Raw genomic sequence first — 16,215 nt, forward strand, 5'->3', positions numbered from 1 at the left:
AGAAAAATGAGGGCTTCCATTCAACTTATTACTCAATTTGAGGTGACAAAAAGAGGGGCCCAATACTCAAATCCCTTCCACACCTGTTCTGTCGTACAGCGCATTTGGATCAATAAAATCTCTGAAAATTTTAAAAGTTGAGGTTTGAATTGATCATCGTCCCGCAACTGCGTGTTGCCCACAAATTGCGTCGTGGAGCCAATAATCTATTTATCATTATTTGGGTTTCTGTATACTAGTACCACCCTCATTAGACCCCAATCCTATTATTGAAGGGATGGCCATTTATCACTCCTTGCCCCTATGCAAAATAAATAAATAAATATTTATTTATTTATTTATTTTAAAACTTTGTCCAAAAAAAACAATTTGGTCCTATGAAGATAGCTCTTTAATTAATTTCTGCCACCAATTATGAAATTTATGGCTTAAAAATTAATAATAATTTAGTTTAGATAATGTGTTATAATATAAACTACTTTAAGGGTTTAAAATCTTTTTTTTTTTTCACAACGATATTGGTCAAAGTCGAAATGATCGATTTGAAGGTTTTCCGACACCTCAACTGCGTTTTTTTATGAGTTTTGAAGTAAGGCTTTATTTATTTTTTTATAAATATTAGGCATTATTTTGACCTTTTCCTTAATAAAATATTAACATTAATAACCCCCTGTCATTGAAGAAATCCCTTACAATATTTCTTTTTTATTTTTATCTTTATTATCAAATTTTTAATCTTCAAGCTTTTTTATTTTATTTTATGATTTTAAATCTTGATGGCTTGAAGTCAAACTCCTATATATAAAGTAAAAGTTGAACATGGGCAACCGTATTTGAATTTGTACATGGTAACTTGACTTGTGACATTCAATATCCGATCTCCTAAAATAGCTTGGGACGTCAAATCTTGAATTGGGAACTGATCGGGACTCAAACCCTGACCCTGTGCCAAGCTTTGGGTCCATCTTGGGCACATCTGAGGCTTCCTAGACTCGACCCAGTTATATATATATATATATACGTGGATATAAGGATCCACACCACCTGGATCAAGCCTAGACCCAATGGGGAAACAATTGTAGACTATTTGAGTTGTTTTCTTCAGCAGGGTACAACGATTGGGGAAACAATTGTAGACTATTTGAGTTGTTTTCTTCAGCAGGGTACAACGATTTCGTTAGTGTTAGTGTTCCTCACCTCATTGGGGACCAAACACAAAATTGCTGTATAACCCAAATTGTTCAAACAGTGTACACTATCAATTTTGTACACTATCAATATAACCCAAAACTACTATTACTTAGTAGAATATTGAAATTTAAATTTTATAATTAGATATAAAAATAGATATTGAGATAATTCTAAGAACATTTTACATCAAAATTATATATATGATAAAATTTGAAGGTGCACCTTACCTCTACACCTACGGATGCATCCGCACGGTAATAGGTGAATCGGTGAAAAGTCTTCAGAAACAAGGCTTTTATATACGGATGCAATCTAATAATGTAGAACTACGGATGCACCTCAAAAATCCACCGGAAAATGTAGTTTTAATGTTGAAAAACCGTTTGATTCATTATCTTGACATGGAAATGTATGACCATGAAAAATAAAAAGATTTTCAAGATTTTTATATGTTTATAGATCAAGTTGATTTTAACCATTTTTTAAATTTAAAATTTTATAATTAGATATAAAAGTATATTTTGAGATAATCTTAAAAACATTTTATATCAAAATTATATGCCATGATAAAATTTGTAGGTGCATCCATATGCCAACAAAAAAAAAAAGAAAGAAAAGAGAGCTTATGTTCAGTCCCGTAACATCCAAGAAGAAAGAAAAAGACAAGAGAGCCGTCCAGTCCGGTAACATTCAAGATGAAAGAAAAAGAGAAATGTCATATGGACTGCTAATTTCATCCGATCATAATTTTCTTTCACGTCCGAAGAGCCTTTCTAGTAAATTATAATTGTAAAATGACATCATGGTCCTTCATCACAATATTTCTCTTATTTCCCATTCATTTCTAATTACGTATGGTAAAAAAAATCAAAGATAAATAACCAAGTTACTCAACTTGTGGTATTTTCTTATGACGTATGGTAAAAAAAATCAAAGATAAATAACCAAGATACGAATATGTTGAAACAATTTTAATATTAATAGTAAGTGTAAATGTGCACAAGGTAATTGGCCATAATCATACTATCTCCTATATAATGATCATCATCAGGACAAATAATGTAGATTCAAGATTCATGAAAATGACACCCTTGCGTAAGGTTAATAAATGGCGTCATTGTTCTTCTCCCATCATTGTAGAAATAAAATTTGCTTTCCTATTCCCATATATATAATAATGCATGGACCAATAGTGCTACTAGTTGGAACGAGGTCAAGATGACCATATAAGCATTTTGGCTTAATGTGTTTCAAACTAATAATGTTTGATCTAATTAAGTTTGTGGTCGTGAGGACTACAAATAGTATTGTGAATAATGCAATACGAATGAATAGTATTATGCAAGACCATATGAATACCACATGCAAGACTGCAGTGAATAATATGGTCCATTTAAAATGGTCAGAGAGGACCACACACTGTAGCATCGACGCCACTTTAATAATTAAATTAAAGTGATGAACAGTAAAATATTAAAATAATATGATGTTATGCAAAGTTAGCACTAGTGGCATCAATATACTTAGCTATATAACGTGTGTGATTATATTAGTGTAACATTATTTTTTCAACTATAAATAGCCACCTTTTGTTTTTAAGACAATGTAAGTGAGGTGCATAAAAAGTTTCTCCAAGTATCATATAAATTACAGGAAGTATTTTAGTGTGCTTTTAGCTCTCACATTTTGACTATCAAAGGTTCCTATTATAAAGGAAATGAACACAAATAATATATATATATATATATAAAAGATACTACAAGAGGCGAAAATGAACAATGATTTCGTCTATCTTCATCACCATCCAAACTTCATCACACAATCACATTTGTCCGGTAGTGTTTCAATTTTCAATTTGCTTAACAAATCGGAATGATCTGAAATTTGGATCATGTGTACATCTTAGTGAGGCGCACCTGATAAAAATATAAAAATAATAATTCGTAAAATATAAATTGATCAAAATACCCCCATAAATTTACCGGGGTATTTTGGTCAATTTGTATTTTGTGAATTATTTTTTTTATATTTTTATTTGGTGCACCTCACTAAGATGTACACACGAATTTAGATTTGTAGAAAAAAAATGAAACACTACCGGACAGTCGTAACCGTGCAATGAAGTTTCGATGATTATGAGGGTAGGCGAAATCACTGTTCATTTTCGCCTATAGGCATAGGGAAGAGTTTTCTTTATGGAAAAGTCCTCCCAACGCCTATAAGTGAAAATAGGCAATGATTTCATTTATGCTCGTTACCGTCCAAAGTTCAGTACACGGTTAAGGTAGTCCGATAGTGTTTAAATTTTTATTTTATTTCTATAAATCAAAATGATCTGAAATTTAGAACGTGTGTACATCTTAGTGAGGCACATAAAAAAAAATATGAAAAAAATATTTCGCAAAATATAAAAAATATATTTTACTAAAAATAAATTGACCAAAATACCCCCAAAAAGTTTTAGGGTATTTTGGTCAAAAATTTTTTAGGTGCGCCTTATTAAGATGTACACACACTCCAAATTTTAGATTATTCCGATTAGTAAAAAAAGAATGAAAATTGAAAAACTACCAGACAATCGTGACCGTGCGATGAACTTTGGACGGTGATAAAGGTAAATGAAATCATTGTTCATTTTCGCCTATAGGCTTTGGGAAGGCTTTACGTGCCTAATAAAAATATATAAAAAATAATAATTCATGAAATATATATTGATTATTTTACGAATTATTTTTTTTATATTTTTATTAAATGCGTCTCACTAAGATGTACCCACGCTCCAAATTTCAGATCATTTCGATTAGTAAAAAAAAATGAAAAATAAAACACTACCGGACAACTGTGATCGTGCAATGAAATTTGAATGGTGATGAGGGTATGCGCAATCACTGTTCATTTTCGCCTATAAGCATTTTTGTGATATCTTCAATATATACATATGGGTGCGGTTTGTATAGAGCCTAGGCTCCAAACAATCAAATTAGAGCCTACCTTCAAATAGTATCGGGAAATGTTGTTTTAATATTGGAAATCTTTGTCATAGCCTTAAAATATAATTTCATATTTATTTATGAAGTTTAAAGTTTCAAAAGTAGTGTAGTTCAACATATGTATGAAAACATGAAAATCTAAAAAATTAACGAACCAAATTTGTGTTACAAAATACACTATTTCTAAACCTTGTTATCCATTCTTTTTTCATGTCCACGCATCTTGATGTCAAGATTATCAATTTGAAGACATTTGGGCATCCAAACAACCTCTTCTAGTGAAATATTGGAGGTAGGCTCAAATTTGATTGTTTAGAGCCTCAGCTCTATATAAACTTATATATATATATATATATATATATATATATATATGGAAGATGCTACGGTGAATCCACTAGCTCACAGGAAAAAATGAGCCCAACGGCCCAGATTGAATCTGAGCCGATCTGATGATCACAAATGTCTGATAGTTTTGAATTTTCATTTTTTTCTAAAAATCTAAATCACTTGAAATTTGGAACGTGTGTACATCAAAAATAGGTGAATCTTCAAAAAATATCTAAAAAATATTTTACATGAAATAAATTGACCAAAATACCCCCAAAAAGTTTCACAAGTAATTTTGATCAATTTTTTTCACGAATTATGTTTTTATATTTTTATTAACTACGGCTTGATAAGAAGAACACACACTTAAAATTTCAAGTGATTTATATTTGTAGAAAAAATAAAATTCAAATTCAAATACTACTAGACGTCGATGTTCGTTAGATCGACCTAGATTCAATTTGGACCGTTGGACTTATACTATTCCATAAACTAGTAGACTCACCCAAACTTTTTCTTTTATATATATATATATATATATATATATATATATATATATATATATATATATATAACGATTTGGTTCACTAGATCATGCGCATGAGGAAGATATTCAATAACGATGACCTCACATAATTTTCAGGTAACAAGTTTATGTTACAATTATTATTTTATTTTACGATGTAAGAGCAATCTATGTTTTCAATCGATGTATAATTGTAGTATACTGACTAGATGATAGTCATTTAGTTAAGTGAGAATTCCATTTTAAAAAGTAATAATTTTGTAATGAAAGAAAAGCCTATTTTTAATCTATATTTGTATTACTACCGATTGGATGATGATTTTGTCGTAAGAGAGGGAATTATGTTTTCCATTAACATTTGTTGTATTATTCCTATTGGAAAAACATATCAATATTTATAAACCATGGTTTCATACGGATCTCATGAGTATACAACTCGGGATTGAGAAACAATTTTCCGATCTTGCTATCTCCTGCGAGTATATACAGAAAGACCCGTTTGCACCGCAAAATTTACCGAGTTAAAGATGTTTAACACGTGAAAGAAAGCAAAAGTATCTCATGCCTCCAAATCCCTTAATTTGGTATCAATAATATGGAAGATTTTATCAATTATAATATATAATTTATTATTGTGAGAACCCAACAAACAAATTAATTTAAAAGTTTCTTAATGGTGAAACTCCATATAATTAAAGACTTGCTTTTGCTACTTTTCAAAGTAAAAATTGATTATTTTGTGAACAATTGATTTTTTTTGTTTATTTAAACTTTGAAGTGAACCAAGCCCGATTTAAAGAGCCACGACCTTTTATATAGGTCGATGTAACATTAGCTTCTTCTATGCGAGCATGTACAGGGATGTCTGCGGGCACACGTACCAACGGCAAAGGAATCAAAGCTCCATAACACTACTATTTTATTTGACCATAGCTCTACTATTTTATTTGACCATAGCTCTATATAGGGCTGCCACAGTGCCCAGAAAAGCCCGGACAATTTTCGCCTGGTCCTGTAAGGCGTGGCCCAGAAATTATTTTCTAGGCCCGGGTGGGCTATAAATTTCCTCTTCAAGCCCTGGCCATGCTCAAAAATGTTGGGCTTGGCTTGGGCCCATGCCCAACCCAAAAGGCTTTTTTTTTAAATCATTCTTCGAATTTGTAAGACCATTTATAACCCAAAATTATTAATGTCCATCGAATTTGTAGCCAAGAAAAACTTGCAATTACATTGATACCTACGACCATGGGCCAAAAGTAAAGTTCCTGGATAGAACTATACATTCAAGCTGCCACACACACACACACAGGGAGGCATAAATAATTGTCTAAATAGATCAAACCACACCATCAAATACCAAAATCTATCTAGCGGTCACAAGTGATAATCATTATATACTGCATAAAATGAAGACAATAATAACAACAATAATAATAGTAATAACAGATATTACTACATAAGGATTTTAACAAAACTTCATATCAATCCTGCTTCAAATTCACAAAAAAAAAAAATTACTGAGAGAGGAAAAACAATGCCAACCAGATCCACTTTTGCCGGACATTGAAGAAGACAACTACAATAGATTCCCTTCAAGCAAATTCAAATATAAGATAAAACTTTGTACAAAAAATAAGAGATGTAAAGCAAGAATTAACATGGCATCCTTTATCTCCAGTTATGATTTGGTATTCTTATAAGGCGCTTCACCAAAACCCTGTAACCTCTGATACACTCTAAATATTGCAAGATAAGAGGAGTAGCCAAGGAAACCTCATTACAATCACACTTGGGGCTTTTGAACTTTCATATTAGATCTAAAGTTCCATAAGAAAAATTAAAATAGTACAACTTGAGATTGACAACTAAAGGGCTCACATGCCAGGATTACATAAAACATCTCAAATTAATTACTAAAACATACACCTATACACTGCATATTGACTAATAAATAAATATTATCTATACGTGTTCCTTCCAATTTCCTCTCATGGCAAAAATGTTCCAAAGAAACCAAATTCAAGAAGCTCATATTCTTCACTTAGACATCTTAAAAGAGTTAGATTTACAATTAATCACCCAAAAATATTTCAAAATACAACCGGTATCCGGAGTTATTAATTCCCTTTCTAGAAATGGGTTCACCACTTGACACTGGTTTTCTATTCTGGAGAATTTTGTTGAGTTCTTGTATTATTATGGTGATTTAGAGATGGGGTTTCAAGTAACTGATAGAGTTTTGAGCTTCAAGCCAGAAGAAACCACAACTTTTGAAAACATCTCATGAATTGAAACCTTTTTCCTGTACAAAATACAGCAGACAACTGTCATTTCTAGAGTCCATATACTAGAAAACTGTGAACCTTAGGCCTCAAACAAAGGAAATACAGGGAAAAAAGTTTGTAGCCAATCTTGACAAGGACTTCATCATTATCATTGAGGAATGCAATCATTTCAATTCCAAAAATTAGACAACCAAAATAAATGCAACAAAAGCTCATAATAGAATCCACACAGGAACTTTATTGCATTCTATTTCAAAAGCAACTAAAGTTTGTAGTAAGGAATTGATAGACCTGCTGGCAAAGCCCACCTATAAAACTGCAAATCAGGTTCTAGAGCTCTCGTTAGCAATGCAAGCTCCATCATTAACAAAACAAAAAAAAAAGGAGAATGGGAAACTTCATGATGCCATCCATGCAACCTGAGAACATCAAACCAAAACTATTTCGGGGAAGGCAAATCTTAGCAGTTATATTTGCAAAATTCAGGAGTTTCCTTTCTATGCATTCACTGCATCTAGATGATATTGTGATTTGTGAGAAAGAAATCTACGCTAGCAATGATTTTAATGCTTTTCCAATTCAATAGAAGCCTCGTCACATCAACAATTACATAAAGCTAAATTGGATGGATATAAGACATGTGCAACATGATTCAAAAAGTACAAAATACAGTAGGAGATATCTGAGATTTCACATCCTGGGTCAACTTAGTGATTCAAATACTTATATGATGGTACAGGCATGCTTGATAAATTCCAAGAGCTAACAACCAATAGGACATCTCATAACTAGACTTAGGGTGCAGTTTGTATTGAGTCGAGGCTCTAAACAATCAAAATAAAGCGCACCTTCAAATATTGTCGAGAAATGTAGTTTCAATTCTAGAAATCTTTGTGATAGAATTGAAATATATTTTCATCTTTAATTATAAAATTTATAGCTTAAAAAATAGTGTAGATCGAGCAGATCTATAAAAACTTAGAAAATCTTGAAAATTGACGATCCACAAATGCATTACAAGATGCACTATTTCCAAAACTTGAAATCTATTTCTTTCTCACGTCCATACATCTTGATGTCGAACTGATCAATTTGAGGATATTTGGGTATCAAAACAGCCTCTTCTAGTGAATTTTTGAGGTGGGCTCTAATTTGATTGTTTAGAGCCTCCGCGCTATATAAACTTTTTCACTAGACTTAACCCATTTCCTTTTTGCCATCTGTTATGAACTTAAAACTCAGTGGGTCATTCACTTTAGCAACAGTTGATCCAAATTTACAACAACAACAATAGATGTATATGTATATATATAAACAAAAAAAATACCAAAATTCAGATTGTCATATTGAAAATGAAACTATTTATCATATTTAAGATGAACTAGTATTCATAAAACAAAAGCAATGTATACATAATATATCATTGCATATATTTTGCATCATATGCATCGATGCATGCAAAAGTGGCAAGATATGACTATGATCCATGTTCAAAAAGGCAGAGGCGGCCACCTAGGTGGTTTGGGCTCTGGCCCGCTTAGGCACTAAGGCAGCTGCCTAGGAGGGCGCCCAGACCCAAAGGTGGCCTGTGTTGTCTTTTTTAAAAAAGTTAGATTCCCCACACCTCCCCCCATTTTATTGTACATAGAATTGCAATGATATAACACAATCAAAGAACATTGCAATGATATAACACAAAATCGAAAAAGCATATTACACATGCAATTATTTAATAAGCATAAAGCAATTATTAAACTAACTAATAAAAACATTATGGTTTATGATTATACAAGTAAATTCATGTATAAAACTATAAAAAAGAAGCAAAAAACAATATTCATTTGGTTTGGGGGCAATGGACTGTTTTATTGAATTGTTTCCCCAAAGACCCAAACTACATATCAAAACAAGAAAATAATAATACAAATAGACAAATATATATTACAAAGTATCACAAAAAAATACAAATAGCAAAGAATAACATCATTAGACATTGTGGAAAAAAATACATAACCCACTAAATATTATTGAAATATACCAACCTTCTTGAAGTGGATTCATTATTGAGCTAAACCGAAATGTTTCGGTTCCCAAATCTCCTCTTTTACAACCACTATAAGCCTCAAAAAGATTGGGGATGAATATCCTTTAATATCGTGACCATTCGAGGAGGTCGACAAAATTTCGATCTCTCAACAAATCTTCAAATCTAGTTCTTTTCAAATTGTTTCTCACTCTAAACTTCACTAAAAATATTTTTTGGGGCAAGAATGACCCCCTAAACCCTAACCACCCTTTTAAGGGGGTAAAATTACAATTTTTGTCCTTTCCCGAGAAATTTTTCTGCCAATGGTCTAAGTAGCGCCTAGGCGCCCACCTTTTACACTGCCTAGGCAGACGCCTAGAAGAAAATGCCTAGAACAGGCCGCCTTGCCTACAACTAGGCATTTTTTTAAAATGCCGCGTAGGTGAGGCCGCCTAGGCGGCAAGGAGGTCAAATTTTCGTTCATTGACTACGATTAAGCCCATCCATGCAAAAAAAACTCCAGGTCATAGACGTTGACCAAGTTAGAAGAACCATTAAAATTTCAAGAAAAATTCCAACTATAAACATCCACAAAGGAAGTTTAAGAAATATTCATGCGCATATTCACCCTTGCTAAAAGCAAAAGAATCCACACAAAAATCTAACCCATAGAGAAAGGAGACAATGTGAACCTGAACACGCCCTCCTCTTGCCGAATGCCCCAATCTAGACAATCATACAAATAAAGAAAAAGTAAGAATTACACTAAAAATAGTCATTAAAGTGATTTCAAAAGAATGGGAAGATTAAGTAATTACATGAATAAAGAAAAGTAAGAATTATACCAAAAATAGTCACACCCGTCGATATCATGGTCAATACAAGATTAAGAGCTCTCAGCGGCTGCACAAATATCAATTGGTAATTACCATAACCAAAATGCATAATAAATATACAAATAAGACTAATACTTAAGACTTGGAATATTTATTTACCTTTAGGGTAGTAACCCCGGAGCCAATCCTGCACACAAATCAAAGCCTCCACAGTAGCTGGAGGCAAGGAACTATGATACTGATCAAGTACTCGGCCACCTATGCTAAAGGCCAATTCTGAAAAGACGGTGGACAGCGGAATAACCAAAATATCTCGAGCCACTTTAGACAAAATAGGATACATTGATGCATTATGTCTCCACCAACCCAAGATGTCAAAGGCCAAATCATCCTCTAAATAATGATCCAAATCTGACTTTTTAGGACGATATCCTGAAGTTTGGTTGCGGAATTGATTGAGGTCTAAACTACATGATTCTTGTTCTATGTTAGAAATAGTTGCTGCATGAAACCCACATACTCCTATAGTTTATCCCGAACAATATTGAGTTTCACATCACTTTCATCACCATATGTTTTCAAGAAACAATATTCTACAAACTTTAACTTAGATCTAGGATCCAAAACCATTGCTATTGCCATTGTCAAGTTGCTTTCATGCTGCCAATACTTCACAAATTCACGTTGCATCACAGAAGTTACTAATTTATGGTTTCATCTTGACTATTAGCTTCTTCCATCAACATATTTTGAATGCCCCAAACCTATGTAAAGTAAAGATGTGCTGTAGGATACTTAATTCCAGAAAATAAATTCATAGTTTCCGTAAAAATTTCCAAGAACTTGCAAATCACTTCAATTTTATTCCAATCATCTACAGATGGAGCACTATTATAATGATGACTATCTGCATATCGAACAAATACATCTTTATAGGTCAAAGCACTTTGAAGCATGTCAAATGTGGTGTTCCACCTTGTGGGAACATCCAAGACTAAACCCTCTTTACTTGGCACTCTTAATTGTTGTCCAATTTCATTAAATATTTGTATGCAAGATGGAGATACATTCACATATTTAACAATCTCACACACACTTTCAATAGCATTATGTATTACTTCCATGCATGCTTGCACTATGATGTTCAAAAGTGCACAACATCTCATGTGAAAGTGATTCCCTCCAAGTAAAAGCTTTTCAGATAAATTCTCCTTTGATTTTTTCACAACAAAATCATTAAAAGTACAATTATCCATAGTAATAGCACACAATTTATTCTCCAAATTCCAATAAAAAATACATCCTTCAATTGCATCCAAGATAACTAAATCTGTGTATGGATATGGTATCAATTTGAAATCTATGATCTTTTTCCTTAAAATTCAATCACTATCTATATAATGCGTCGTGAGACACATATATCCAAGAGATTCATTGGATGCCAAAGGTCAGTAGTAAGACTCACTCAACCATTTAATCTCTCTAAAACATCAAAAATTACTTTTTTTTCCTTTTGATATATAGCCATGCAATCATTCTTTACTATAGTTCGTCCTACCATATTAAACTTGGGTTGAAGGGTCCTAACAAATTCTTTAAAAACATGGTACTAAACCATATGAAATGGATACTCTTAATCAATAAGCATATTTGCAAGAACTTTATGACTAATGTCTTGGTCAAACTTAAAAGTTTCAAGCTCCCTAGCTAATGATTGCTGCAAATCCTGATGTCCACGCCTAGGGCAACCCTTAATATGATGAAAAAGGTCAGCTGCCCCATCACTAATATTTGCCACAAAGGCATTATTACAATGTTTACATATGGCTTTTTTAGTTCCATCTTGTCTAGTTTCTAGGGTAAAATCGTCTGAAACTTTAGATCTTGACTTCCTTCGAGTTGGAGTTGTTGGAGCCGATCGGCTTTCTAAAGTGTTTTCATTCTCACTAAATGCAGACATCTTTAACAATTAACTTGCAAACCAACATAATGATGCCAATTCTTAAAACTCTTTATTTAACGCCAAACTGTGCACCCAAAAGAAACAAGCAAACTAATTCATGAAGTTTGGAAGCATTTACATGAGTATATTTGTGTGTGTGTGTGACCACAAACATAGCACAATAACAACAATATGAAACCATGACAAAATAACAATACTAATATTAAAGCTTATTGGTGTAAGTCGAGAACTACAAGAATTTTCCTCATCAAAACAACTCCTATATCTCTATCTAAAATTTAAATTATAACATAATGAATCCAAGATCACATGGTTTCCATTCGAGAGAATGTTGTTCCATAGTTCTTTGTCACTTCTTTGGTACTCAAAAAGAACTCAAAACATCAAACCAATAGATCAGCCAGCAATATTATAATCATGATTTGGAAGTTGAAAGGAAACAAGTCTAGCCAATCCCATTTCTTCAATACCATGATGGATAACAATATCAAAAACTTAAAAAGAACATGAAAAGGCAGTAAACGACCTAAAGAAAGTGGAAGCACAAGCCAGCCATCATAAAGACCCAAAATCAAGCCACTGAGAGAAAGAGGACCACACTTGTTAATTTTAATAATTCAACTTATAAAATAAATTTCTATAATCAGCAGCTTCTCCACCGCCTAGAGAAAAGGAAAAACAGGCAGAAGCACACACACACACACACACACACACACACACACAACCACACATAGATCGATTTGGGATTTTATAAATAAATCAGCACAAGCAACTCAAAGAATCACTAACAATGTGTCCACCATTGCCATGACAAAATACGAGCAGAGAAATATAAGCATTAATAACAGTAAAGGAAACCCTCAATAAGCAACTAACATAAGCCCATATACAAATGATGATCTACCAATGCAACACCAATAACAAAGATTAGCACACAGGAAAGTCATGCACACCCAAGAACCATATGGTATTCATGGTTGGCATATCATGGAAAATGCCACATATGATTAAATTGTAAAGGAGAGGCTCAATTTACTAACTTCCCGCTTTCTATACTTTCTTATGATTTAGCAATGAACATTCATCAGATGGCTATTTCAAATCCCACCAGATCAGCTTGAAGACTCCCTCAGCAGCTCTTCCTTTATGTATTTTGCTACTACCACCCACAACCTCTGTATCTTTTGAGGTCGCTCCTTTTTTGGACTTCCTCTCTCCCCCCTGAGCTTATGTGCTCTCTCTTGTCTATTTCTCTTATGTTGAGCACCTGATATGTGGGGTTGCTTCCATTTTTCCTCTCCCCCTGAGCTTCTGCTCTCTCTGTTCTATTTATCTGTATTTTGAGCACCCGCTATGTGGGATGCCGTATATAGCGTTTTCTTCATGTAATTATCTTTTTTTAATCCAAAGTTAACATTCTCAAAAAAAAAGGGGGGATAATTCAGTATGTTTAAGTAAAATGCTGGACATGAAAATTATCAACTGAGCATGCATTATGGAATCTTTCCTACTGAAATATACCACAATTCGAATATGCAGTCCACTTGACCAAAGCCACTTGTTCCCTAATTGGGAAATCCCATGAAGCTCATCTACATTTTCACATTGTATAGGGAATATGGAAGCACTTTTTAAAGTGAAGAGACAAAGGTCGCAGACTTTCTATCCACTAAAAGGGATAATCTAGAGAATTAAATCATTTGATCAGTGACGCTTGATTTCCTCACACAAGCCCGAATTATGAACCTCTCTATGGCAGCAATATAAACTTCTCTTGTGGGGTATTATTAGTTATCTAATTAGGAATAGAAGATTAATGTTTGATATTGTTTTTCTCTCTTCTTGTCATTAGGATAGTTGGCATGCTCAATAACAAATGTTCTAATTTGCTACGAACATTTTCTCTCTAAGCACATTTACATCAAAGGTTCAACAAGATACGAGCACTAATATTAATCAGAAAATGCAACCTTTGATATTCACCATTTTATCTAAAGAACAATATAAAATTGTTTCAAAGCTTAGCATTGCAGTGTAATAAGGTCGTCACATACACAAGGAAACAAGAAATAGAAGGAAGTAAGAAAAGATTTCAAAAATCACAGTCACCAAACAATGAAGAGTAATGGATAACCCAAAATTCAAATGTTTAACCACTCACTACCTTGGACTCAATTTCATTCCGAATTTTAAACTGATATATCCTGAATTCTTTCACAGCTTCTATAATGTAAGGGAGTAAAAATCTTGAGGCCCAAATAAAGTTTTCCCTTGTAATCCATAAACCATAAAACTAGACAAAACAGAATCTTCATGCAAAAAACAATAACAACAATATAGAATGAATAACAACCCACATTACTCAAAAGTAGTCCAGCAAGTGAACAAGGTGGATTTTCATATTTCCAAGTGATTGAGATTGGGATTTCAAAGTGGTCCAACCACACGTTTCCTTTCTTGTCCAAATAAATAGGGCTGATCTCTCTAAAATAATTACACTGTGGTAATATCTCTTACCCTTGCGGCAGATCATATTAAATGTGGCGAAATCACAGTGGATATTATGCAAAATTAGATAGAACGAACAGACCAAACCATATAAATCCGATGGATCATTAAAAAAAAGCTCCAACAAAAGAGATGGGAAGGTTAAGAAAACCAACATAAAACCCTTGGAAAAACAATAAATAAAGCCTTGAAAAAACAATAAAAAATAAATAAAACGCTCATTTTTTAATATCTATCTAAAGAATGGAAACAAAAACCCAAAAGAGCAGACAAAAAAAAAAAAGCTTATATTAAGAATCCTAACAATATTAAAGCTGAGAAAATCAGCTCACATAATCATCCAAAGACAATCTTTCACCTCTTTATCAGAGAACAATCACGCACCCAAAAAAGGGAAAAACAACTATCTGTGCATGGATTAAATTCTTAACAGACATAATATAGATAAGAAACCCTAGAAAACGAAAACCAAACAAAAAATGCATACCTTTTGTTCGTAATCCGATTTTACATAGGGATAGGTGGTCGATCTGCTCTTTTTGTTGATAATCTGATTTTAGAGAGAGAGAGGTGGTCGATCTGCTTCTGGAGAGAGAGGGGTAGAAAAGTCTTTGTGAGTGAGGCCGAGAGGAGAGAAAGATGGCGGGGGTTCCTCAGGTTTAGAGAGAGAGAAGAGAGGGAGAGACTTGGGAATTTTCAGGCGGGTGAAGATGAATTATGTTTTTTTGATCCGCATATGTAGGGATGCGTTCCAATTAATAAATCTATTTTTGAGATGGATTTTTGGATTTAATTTTGGACATGGTTTCTATGCGGCCCAGCCCGTGTATGTAGAAATACGGGCCTCCTAATAAATCTATTTTTGTGATGGATTTTAGGACTTAATTTTTAAGGACGTGTAATCTCAAATATGGAGATCATGAATATAAAAATAAATAAATTTTTAAAACTAAAATGAATATTTTTAGTTAAAAATCATTTCAATCGCTAGTTTCCATTGTTTTTAGATGAAATACCTACTTGCATCCATCTTTAAGATGTATTCTTTACACTTTGTGGACCGTATATGTAGAAATATGGTCCAACCCGCATGAAACAATTTTCTTTTAATTTTGAAGGACATGTAAGCTCTAACATGGAGATCGTGAATATGAAAAATAAGTCAATTTTAAAAACTATAAATAATAATTCTAGTAAAAAAACATTTGGATCATTAATTTCCATTGTTTTTAGATGAAACACTAACGTGCATCTTTAAGATGGATGCTTTACAATTTTTTGATCGAATATGCAGTCATGCGGTCCAGCCCACATGAAACAATTTTCCTTTTCTTTTTTTTTCGAGTGAAGGTAAAGTTGAGAGAGGGAGATTTTCAAAGTTGGAAAATTGTTTTATGCAACGAGGGGCCATATTTTAACATTTGCAGTCCTCTAGGTATACATCCATCTTGGAGATGGAGGATGCAAATAGGTAGTCCATCTTAAAACAATTGAAACTAACAGTCCAAATGTTTTCTTAATATAATAATTATTTTTAATTTTTTCAAAATTTATTTATTTTTT

At 32.9% G+C, this 16,215-nt stretch overlaps 1 long non-coding RNA gene and 1 pseudogene across 5 annotated transcripts; both read right to left on the minus strand.

The window, feature by feature from the left end:
* Positions 1 to 6,811: 6,811 nt before the first annotated feature.
* LOC110008510 (uncharacterized) lies at positions 6,812 to 15,364 on the minus strand. Of its 5 annotated transcripts, none has more exons than XR_016057486.1 (5): positions 15,140 to 15,364; positions 10,191 to 10,248; positions 10,038 to 10,071; positions 7,628 to 7,738; positions 6,812 to 7,336 (listed from the first exon to the last, which is right to left on the minus strand). It is a non-coding gene; the product is annotated as an uncharacterized LOC110008510 (long non-coding RNA). The 5 variants fall into 5 exon arrangements; XR_016057488.1 differs by having other exon boundaries at positions 7,053 to 7,336; positions 10,012 to 10,071; XR_016057490.1 differs by lacking the exon at positions 7,628 to 7,738 and having other exon boundaries at positions 7,053 to 7,336.
* LOC148781879 (zinc finger BED domain-containing protein RICESLEEPER 1-like) lies at positions 10,812 to 11,732 on the minus strand (annotated as a pseudogene).
* Positions 15,365 to 16,215: the final 851 nt, after the last annotated feature.

Source organism: Amborella trichopoda, chromosome 6 (genome assembly GCF_054954075.1).
Source record: "Amborella trichopoda isolate Santa Cruz 75 chromosome 6, AtrichopodaSantaCruz75HAP2 v2.0, whole genome shotgun sequence".
In the NCBI taxonomy this organism is placed as follows: domain Eukaryota; kingdom Viridiplantae; phylum Streptophyta; class Magnoliopsida; order Amborellales; family Amborellaceae; genus Amborella; species Amborella trichopoda.